This window comes from Xenopus tropicalis, chromosome 8, assembly GCF_000004195.4.
Source record: "Xenopus tropicalis strain Nigerian chromosome 8, UCB_Xtro_10.0, whole genome shotgun sequence".
In the NCBI taxonomy this organism is placed as follows: Eukaryota; Metazoa; Chordata; class Amphibia; order Anura; family Pipidae; genus Xenopus; species Xenopus tropicalis.
Genome location: NC_030684.2, coordinates 134546342 through 134557706, shown reverse-complemented (window position 1 = coordinate 134557706; position 11365 = coordinate 134546342).

The window sequence follows — 11365 nt, the reverse complement described above, 5'->3', positions numbered from 1 at the left end:
CTACTGGCACACCTGTAATTCAAAATGAATAAAACTTTACCTTTATTTTAACCGTTTAAAAAATTCCTGTGTTAAAACCCCATAGAACGAAAGAAAGAAGGAAAGTTAAAATTACATCTCACTTGCATGGGCTGATCATGTAAGTTGTTACTCCTAGAACAACTTAAATTTACAAAATACACTGCCGTTACACTTACAGGCTCAGTTGGGTTATGCTTGGAGGGCTGTTCGTAAGAGTGGTTGCTGCTGTAATAGCTTTGGACTTAACAACGTGCATTAACGTTACAATTACAGTTCCTCTGGGAGATAGGAAGTGTCCGTTACACGTTGCTAAGGAAGGGGATTTCGTTCTGATCTTGTCCAAGCCTTCTCTGGCTAATTGGTGTATAGTGGAATTACTGGATAAGTAATCTGTTTTTATATGCAAATTGTTAATATAATAAAGGTTAATACCAAACTTTGTGTCGCTCGGTTATTACTGTATTTTGAACCGTAATGATTCTTAAGATGAATTTGTGCCTATATGATTGGTATATAAGCTTTATAATTTACTATTCGAGTTTTCTGGATATACAGGTCTAATTCCCTCCCCGCGTGTCAGTCATCCCGGGGCGGGGTTGCAGGTAAGTTAACCCTTCAGTTGGGAGACCAAATACATCCACTCATGGGAATCTGTCCCAGTTGTGACACATTCCCAAATTATCGCAAAAAACAGGACGTCGTATATATCTTCAAGAATTCCTAAATATACCAATAATATTGTTAAGCACCAGTACTCATTCCTTAAGGGCCCACAGTTCACATCTGGGTCACCCCTCCCGAAGCGGTTATTCACATCAAGCAGTCTCTTTCACACGCGCTAAGGTATATATCGCTCGTTCAACTGTCCCAGTCTCCGAGCGGTTATCTCGTAGTCGCTAAGATAGATACGGGGGGATTTGCAGGGAGAGCTAGCCATGCTTAGTTAGACTGTTATAGGAGCTTATCATAACGCCATTCAACCTGTGCATGCTTAATTTTCACAGCATATACCCAGATGTGAGGAAAGATATTATTCTTTGTTCCTCAATTTGCACAGTTAGCAGCTGCAAGATTGTACCTCGACCCACTATACCTCACCGAGGAGACCCACATTATCTCACCCTGAGAAGCAACAGAAATCCGATATCATTAGTTCATGCACACAGCCGATTCCCTCATAAACGGTCACTGACTTTCTAGCTAGCTGTGCCAGCTGCACAGTCTAAATTGGTTAGCTATTCTCTCTGAACTTGGCGTGTTCCTCTTATCCACTCCCCGCATCAAACAAAACAGTATAGTACCCTCGAAGACTAATTATAAAAATTGTTACTAATGTGACGACTTGAAACTTAACAAGACACACAGCGTTACAGTTGCAGTTCCTCCAGGAGACATGAAACATCCATTACACTGTTGCTAAAAAATGTTTCATTGTGGTATTACCCAAGCCTTCTCAGGCTGATTAGTGTATAATGGATTCCCTAGGTCAATATATATAGATAACTGATATAATAAAAGTTAATACCAAACTTTGTGTCGCTAGGTTATTAGTCAACTCTAAACCATAATGATTCTTACATTAGATTTCTACATATATGTTTCTATATAAATTTTATGGTTTGCTGTTAGAATTTCTGAATATACAAATCTGCTTACCTCCCCGATTATCAGTTTTCCCGGAGCGGAATTGCAGGTAAGTTAACCCTTAATTTAGAGGGCCACAAACATCTGCACGTAGGAATTAGTTAAAGTTGTATCTCATTCCCAAATTATCATAAAGACCAGAGCGTCGTATATACCCTCAGAAATTCCTGAGCATACCAATAGTGTTACCAAGCAGCAGTTCTTGTTCCTTAAGGTGGCCATACACGCACCGATATTATCGTACGAAACCTCGTTTCGTACGATAATCGGTGCATGTATGGCATGTCGGCGAGTCAACCGATATCGCAGGAAGTTGCTGATATCGGACGACTCGCCGATCGGACCAGTTTGAAAATTTTGATCGGGCGCCATAGAAGGCGCCTGACCAAAATTCTCCCTTCAGAGCTGAATCGGCAGAAGGAGGTAGAAATCCTATTGTTTCTACCTCCTTACCTGCCGATTCAGCCCTGAATGGTGTGTGGCGGATCTTACGATGTTTCGTGCGACCGATGGTCGTACGAAACATCGTCAGATTGCCACGTGTATGGCCACCTTTAGGGACTCACAAATCACATCTAAGCCACCCTTCCCGAGACGGCTGTTCACAGCAAACAGTCTCTTTCGCACACACTAAATTATCTGCCGCTCGTTCGGCAGCTGCAGGCTCTGACCGGTTGCCTCGTAAGTGATAAGATAGAAACGGGGGAGGTTACAGGGAAAGCCAGCCACGTTTCACTCAGCTATTGTAAAAGCTAATCACAGTGCCATTCAACCTGTGCACACATACCTTTCACAGCATATACCCGGGTGTGGGAAAAGATATTATTGTTCGTACCTCAATTTACATATACAGCAGCTGCAAAATTACACTTATGTCGGCTATGCTTCACAGGGAAGACCCGTATTGTCTCACCCTGGGGAGCCACAGAGATCCGGTGTCATTAATTCAAGGTCAATTCCCTCATAGGTAATCGCTAACTTTCTAGCTAGCTGTGCCAGCTGCACAGTCTGAATTGGTTAGCTATTCTCTCTGAGCTTTCCTTCTACCCACTCCCCGTGTCGAGCAGGTCAGTGTAGTATTCGATTAGTAGCGTATATGTATAGAATTAGAATGATCATCAATTGCCCTATCCTCAGTACCTACCAACCAGTATTCTACCTCGGCACTGAGGTCTGCTCATGGAGATGATACGCCGACGCGCGTTTCACTAAAAATGCTTTTTCAAGGCGATATTCCCGTTCTGTTGGGAGTTGCTTTTAAATTCTCTCCAACCAATCATAGAGAGCTTGCCGGTTTGTACTCAATTTAACCATAGAATTGCCAACTGTCTCAGCCTTAATGCAAAGTTCACATATCCATTAGGTATCAACTTTACCAGATATGTAATTGAACCAATTATAATATAATATCTTTCATTGTACATCTTTGTCTTGCCGAACTAAATTCCTATCAGTTAAGGATGTTAAAAAGATATAATTTGGGGGTATAGTTTATTAATCTAAAATAAGACAATGAGTAGCCTTAGCGCGACCTGTCATGTTTCTACTGCATTCTAGGTTTATAGAATATACATAAGTTTCCAGTACCAAAAATCAGTAATTAATTATACTTGTGTGGCAAGGAGTGTGACACTATCTCTCTTGTCTCAAATGAGGTGACTTGCATGTGGCAGAAAATTGTTAGTGAGTGAGTGAAACATAAGTGATAAGCTAATAATAAGCCAATGTCTAAAAGTGAATATAAATTATTGATCATTAATAATCATAAATTCCGGTGAATTCCAGATACACTAGTAGTGGCAAAAAATTAACCCCTAAGGGTGTGGATGAAAAAAAGTGAAAATTGCCTAAATAAACATACTCAAAATAACAGAAATGGTGCTAAAAAAAAAAAAAAATTTTGTGTGCTAATATTAAATACCGTGATCGGGTGATTATACGTTGATACTGGTTTCTTTTGCGATCCTCCTATGTGCAGTCATTTCCCATGTTTAATTAAATTAAGACATTACTCCAGGTTTTAATCTCGCAAGAACACCCCATAATCTATTTTCTCATTTATTCCATTGGGGGATAGTGTGTTTAATAGGAAAGTCCATCGACTCTCTCTTTTCAAAAGGTATTCGGTGACATTTCCTCCCCTTATGCCTAAATTCACATGTTCTACACCCCAGAATCTCAGGCCAGCAGGATTGGCCTTGTGTAAATTAAGAAAGTGATTCGCCACAGAACTGATTGTTTTGTTTGATTTTAGATCCTCCTTAGCATTATTGATTGTGCTTATATGTTTTTGTATCCTCTTATTGAGAGACTGGGTTGTCATGCCAATGTATTTTTTACCACAAGGGCATTCAATGCAATATATCACATTCGTAGATTTGCAATTGATATAATCATTCACCTTGTGTTTTGTGCCAAATCTGTCCCTAAATTCTGTCTGAATTTTCATACTCTTACATGAGATACAATTTCCACATTTGAAGGATCCATTAACCAGAGGTTGTCTTTTCTTTCTCACAAAGTGACTTTTCGTTAGTTTATCTCGAAGATTTGAGCATCTTCTGTAGCAGAGTTGGACTTTATTCGGTATTAGTGTTTTTAGTTCTTGGTCTTGTTGGACTATGGGCCATAATTTTTGGATGATATCCTGAACCTGGAAAGTGTGTGGGCCAAAGGTGGTTACAAATCTAATTTGTTGATCTTGTGAATTTCTCTCTTTAGTGTTGACCCTCAAAGCGCTCTATAATAGGCTTGCTTTAACACCTTATTAGGGTACCCCCTAGATTTTAATCTTTCTGTTAATTGTTGGGATCTCATTCTAAAGGTTTCATAAGATGTACAGTTTCGTCTAATTCTCAGAAATTCTTCTATGGGTAATAATCTTTTTACGGTGTTTCTATGAAAGCTATCGTAATGTAACACTGTATTGGTGGCTGTCTCCTTACGGTAGAGATCTGTTGTTATATCTCCATTTCCGTCGATACCAATTGTCAAATCAAGAAAAGAGATTGATTCTTGGGATACAGTCTTGGTTAATTTGATATTTAAATTATTGGTGTTCAAGATGTCACAGAAGTCATCTAGTAGATCTTTGGGGCCTTCCCAAAGGAAGAAAATGTCATCTATGTACATTCCACATTGGGATGAAGTTAGTGTATATACTTAAATCATCGCAGAAGATTATATCTTGCTCCCATTTACCCAAAAATAGGTTGGCATAGGTTGGTGCGCAGGCCGTACCCATGGCCGTTCCTTGTGTTTGTAGAAAAAAAGTATCGGCAAATACAAAATAATTGTGTTGCAGTACAAAGCCCAAAAGTCGTATCAGAAAATGTCCAAAGTCTTGACTTACTGTGTGATCATGTGTTAGAAAGAATTGAGTTGCCTCTATCCCATCCTGATGTTTAATTGAGGTATACAGGGCTTCAACATCCAGGGTTACTAACCATGTGTTTTTTAACACGTGTGTCCCCTCTAAACGTGCTAAGACCTCCATTGTATCTTTTACGTATGAGGGCAGTGTCAAAACATACTTTCGCAAATGGTGGTCTAGAAATTGGCTGGCCTTTTCGGTTAAGTTGCCGTTCCCAGAGACTATTGGGCGGCCTGGAGGTTTATGTTCATTTTTATGGATTTTTGGTAATAAATAGAAAGTGGCAACTCTGGGAAAGTCTGCTATTAGAAAAGCCTTTTCAGACTCAGAGATTAATAGATCTTTATAGGCGTCATTGATCAGCCAGTTGTATTTGTTCATATATGTCTCTGTTGGATTGCAAAAAAGTTTTTTATATGCATCAGTACTTAATTGTCTTTTTGCTTCTGCTACATATAGGTCATTGGGCTATATAACTACATTTCCCCCTTTGTCTGATGGCTTAATCTGCACATCCTCCCAGGATTGTAATTCCCTCAGGGCTAATCGCTCTGATTTGGTCAAATTGTCAACTTGGCTTTTACATTTTATATTTGTGAATTCCCTGGAGGCCATTTCTTTAAATACCTGTACAAAATTACTCAGCGTGTAAGATGAAGAGAAATCTGACTTTTTCTTAAATTTCTGTGTGATTAAATCATTACCCTGACTTTCATTTTCTTGTGCCAGATCTCTCAGGATAGTCCATGTCTGTCTTTCCTGAAAGGAGTCAAAGGTCATATCCTCCCCCTGATTCTTAAAAAATTTCTTAAGGAGGATCTTTCTACAGAACAGATTCAGGTCTTTTTCTAATTCAAAAATATCCACCTGCGGTGTCGGGCAGAATGACAAGCCTTTGGATAATACCGATACATGATTTTGATCCAATAAATGATCTGATAAATTGATCACCCTATGAATTTCCTCTATGTTCGTCGCGGAAATCGTGGGTGATTGTAATTTCGCCTCTCCTGAGGTCTGAGACCTCTTCTTTCCCTTGCCCTTTCCCTTCCCCCTTCGGATCTTGTATTTGGAGCGGGGAGGGCCTCCCGATCCAGTCTGTTTCTGTTTCTGTTGAAAAATCTGTCTGGATCGGTGCGTGTTTCTAAAAAATTGGGTCTCAGTCTAGTATTTGTCATGGATGGAAGTTCTGTATCTGTATCAGAAATTTCGGGATCTCTATCTATTCCCCTAGTCTCTCTAACAGTGGTGTGTGGCCAATTATATATTTTACCATTTTCGAAATCCTGCTGATCCCTGTATAGCTTCCGTTTTTTACGTTCAATAATTATTGACTCGTAGCGGTCAATTTCGGCAGACAATCTGTCATAACTTCCCCTGATATCAGTTGAGCTTTTTTCTAACTCTATTTGTGTAAGTTCAAATTGGTTTGCAATTGCAAGTGGGCCCTTTTTTCACAGTGGGAGACTGAAAGCAGCTATTTGTAGTGTCTGTCTCACACAGTCACACCTGTTGCAAGTGGGCCGTCTTTTCACAGTGGGAGACTGTAGTGTCAGCTGTAGTGTCAGCTATCAGTCATACACTGTCACATCTGTTGCAAGTGGGCCCTCTTTTCACAGAGGGAGACTGGTAGCAGCTTATTTGATTTCAGCAACTTATTTTATCTTATTTTATTTCAGGAGATGCTGGCTACCCTTGTTATTGGTGGCTAATGACTCCAACACCCAGGACACAAGGGCTGAATCTGCTTTTAATGAAGCAGTGCGGTCTATAATGTAGAGAACTTTTGGAGTTCTGAAAAGCCGCTTCAGATGCCTGGACAAGTCAGGAGGAAGCCTGATGTACAGCCCCAGTAAAGTGACACAAATTGTAGTAGCCTTTGCTGTACTGCACAATATTGCCAACCGGCATGGATTGCCTGGATCTGTGGCTGAGGACCTAGATGACCCAATTCATCCCATACATTGTGTACAAAGTGCAGATGACAGAGGCAATTGAGTACGGGGAGAAATTGTTAACAATTACTTTGTGTGTAAGTACCTACAATCTTTACTAGACTAAAAAAGAAACGCAAAACATCTCAAACAGCACTCTTTTTCTTTCCTATGAAAATAGTTGCACACTTTCAAAAAAAATGCTGATTTATTTTATTGAGCTCAGCAGTAGTGAGTGGCAATATACCACATTTCTGCATTCACAGTAACTAGGATTGACTAACTGCTTATTGTTGCTGTTAATTATGTAAATTAATTAAGTAATTAAAGCTGCAACAAAATAGTTGTATATGAAAACATAACTGGATCTTCTCCACTAAAGGTACCCATACACGCAAAGATTCGCATGCTTGGCGAGGTCGCCAAGCGAGTGGATCTTCACCCGATATCCCCACCTACGGGTGGGCGATATCAGGGAACATGTAGGCTAATTTGATCATTTGGCCCTGGGGCCAAACAATCGAATTATAATGGCAGCAATGGGGCAGTCGGTTCGGGGACCATATCAACGAGCCAATGCAGTCCCCGATCCAACTGAATCTTTTAACCTGCCCGATCGATATCTGGCCAATTTCAGCCCAGATATCAGTTGGGTATGGACGTCGTTTCTGCCCCTACAAGGGCCGATAAGCTGCTGAATCTGTCCAAGGGACCCATATCGGCAGCTACAATGGCCCGTGTATGGGGACTCATGTCCCTTGGAGTGGGTGAGTCCCCCCCAGAACAAATAGTAAAAAGAGAAATGTTTATTTACACTAGAATCACATAGGACTAATGTTTTATAACATTATTGGTTAATACCAAATTTTGCCATGAAAAATAAAAAATAAAATGTTTGTGAAAAAATATAAAAATAACTTTTCTTGCAAACTAACAGTGAAGAACTCTAATTAATCGCTTTAAACAAATCTGCCCCTCAGCATATCAACAAAACATGGCAAATTATTTTTTTTTGCATAGGTGGCGAGTTGTAGTTGAAGAAGTGCTTGCTGAACTATCTGCACTACCTTTCCTACTAGAGCATGTCGGCGCTACTTGACTGAAAGCGCTGGATTTCAAATCTGGGCACCCCTAGGCCACCCCCTATTCCACCCTGCGCATGCGCGAACAAACCACCTCCCCCCGCGCCGCGCCGATGCAAGCGCGCATGCACGGGCAATTAAACTCCCATACGGAGCAGTGGGGAGAAGTCCCCATTGCTCCGTATGGGGGCAAAATGCCAACATTTTTGTGCGGCGGGGCGGCATGCCACCTCTAAATTTCTGCCGCCCTAGGCCCGGGCCTTTGTGGCCTCGCCACAAATCCAGGCTTGTTGATTGCTACTGCTATCTATAACACTTAGCAAGTTTTTGTTCAAGTCCTGTTGACCCTCATGTTATCTAAAATGACATTTTGTTTCTCCAACAAAGAAATATGCTGTTCCTTGACCTCTAAGTATTGCTCATGTATCTTTACCATAGCTGCCGTGTATGAGGCTTGTCGTACCTGACTGTTGTTGTAACATGTTGTGGCCATACACAGATCAAGATAAACAACATGCATTTTTTTCATGAGCGATTTTTTGGTAATTGATAAGAAAGTTATGGAAATTATTTTTTCAGGTTCAATTATTTTTGGGGTAACAGTAGTACTTGTGGATTTCACCTTACATGTGCTTGTTGTGGCCATTCTGAGGGGTTAGCATTACTATCATTACCAGACTCATTGGCATCAGCAGAAAATACAGCATAATCACTCACATTTTCAGGACACTGTCTTGCATTATCATCAGCAAAAAACTTTCTTTTTTCCATTTCAGGAATTTGTTGGGGTTCTCTGTGGAGCTTTTTTGCTGACTGTACAGCCAAGCGACCTCTTGGACCTTGATGTAAAAGAAGGATATATTTTTTTCAATGTTTTGAATGATGTTCATCATGCCATGAAACATACAAGTTGATGGAGAATAAAGCCATTCTGTTATTTTTGGACATTACAAAGTTCATGTTAAAAATGTTACATAGTTACATAGTTACATAGGGTTGAAAAAAGACCAGAGTCCATCAAGTTCAATCCTTCCAAGTAAACCCAGCACCCACACCCTATACTTACTGGTTTGAGAAATACTGGTTATTGAGAAATACAACACATATCTACCTGGCCTCCATATCAAGCGAGGGCTCACCCCTGAGGGAATAAGTCTCATTCCTGATGATATAGGGTGTGGTTTGTGGTAAAAAGTAGAAGCTAATTTACCATAAGCTTACACCTCTTTAACCTTTATAAAGACAAAGACAAGAGCTCCTCTGCACTCACCCATTACCAATATATATCGGACATGAAGACATTCTATGCATTAGGCTACCAAGCAATGCCCTCCCCTTTAAGCAAAACAGGGATTTTTTTTGTCCATATATTGTAATATATTCAAGCTGGCCAATTATGTCACAGTCACCCCCGGTCTGGCCTGTCCTACACTCACTCACCCCCAGTCTGGCCTGTCCTACACTCACTCACCCCTGGTCTGGCCTGTCCTACACTCACCCCCGGTCTGGCCTGTCCTACACTCACTCACCCCCAGTCTGGCCTGTCCTACACTCACTCACCCCCGGTCTGGCCTGTCCTACACTCACTCACCCCCAGTCTGGCCTGTCCTACACTCACTCACCCCCGGTCTGGCCTGTCCTACACTCACTCACCCCTGGTCTGGCCTGTCCTACACTCACTCACCCCCGGTCTGGCCTGTCCTACACTCACTCACCCCCGGTCTGGCCTGTCCTACACTCACTCACCCCCGGTCTGGCCTGTCCTACACTCACTCACCCCCGGTCTGGCCTGTCCTATTTTTTTTAAAATATTTAAAGCCACACAGAACGCCAGTGCTCTACTGGCAGTAGGTCTCTTTCTGGCAGGTGTTGTTTGTTCCATATTTCTGGTTCCCAGACACTTCCTGTTCCTGTTTGTGCTGATCTGCTCCCTGCCGTGATTTGCTCAGTCCTTCTGGTTCCTATTGGCCTGTATCATGCAACTCCCAGTAGCCTGCATCCTTCTTAGTCCTCAACAGTTTTCTTTTTCAGTGTTTCCATTATCCCCCCCCTTTATAAATAAACCAGTGCTAGGATTCATTTGTATAATTAGAATTCAGCCACTCAAAAGTTGACAAAACTATTGAGAAAACACCAGCCACCAGTCAGTAACTGCCGTGCATCTGTGCTGTCATTTACTGTATCTGCCCCAGATCTGAGCAGAGAGATTAAAGGAAATATCTCCTTCCTTTTGTCTGCCCCCCACTCTCTAAGGCCCCCCTAAACCCATTGATCTCCAGCCCCACCCTCACTCACTGTGCCCCAGGTGCTTATCTCTCATCTCTGCCCCTTCCCTCTCTCCTGCAGCCCCCCTTATCCCCTGTTGTACTATAGTATGTTCAGCCATTATGCAGCTCCATCTGAATAATCTGCTGTGTCCTAATAGCAGTTGTCTCCAAAAAGTATTACATATATATACTTACATTTGAAGCCATGTGTTGATACTAATTGGCTAGAAGAGCTGGGGAACCTTTCTCTACTACTTCTTTTTGAAATCTCTTTGGCTGCAATGTACATTTTATAAAACATGGGATTTTGCCCCAAATTGTTTATTGACTACATATAACCCACAACATCATTACATATTCTCTCCACTGGTTGTACTGCAATGTAATTATATTCACGTTGCTTTTGGCAGGAAGGGGGGGGATAGTATCATGACAGTATAATGGGGGAATATGTGTGAACATTTGTGTATATTGTGGGAGCAGGTGCATAGAAAAATATGCCACTTAAGGAAAACTATACCCCCAAACAATGTAGGTCTCTATAAAAATATATTGCATAAACAGCTCATATGTAAAACCCTGCTTCATCTAAATAAACCATTTTCATATAAATATACTTTTAGTAGTATGTGCCATTGGGTAATCCTAAATAGGAAACTGCCATTTTAAGTACTAAGGGCCGCCCCCTGGGATCACAGGATTCACAGTGCACACAAACAAGCCAAGGCACACATACATGCTAGGCCTCATCAGCCAATGAATGGGCAGAGTTCTGCCTTTTGCTCCCACACTACTTCCTGTTACAGTTAGAGCTGCATCACTGCATTCCTGTCAGCTGATCTCTGAGGGAACACACAGCCCATCACTAAATGGCGGCTCAAGGGAAAGGATGTAAAAGGGCAATATTTACTGATATATATATTCCAGTTTGGTGAGATTCTTTAATAGATCACTATAAATGATCTCTTGGTTAAGTATTTATTCTGGGGTATAGTTTTCCTTTAAAGGGATTTTGTCATAATTTTTATGGGGTACTTTAAATTT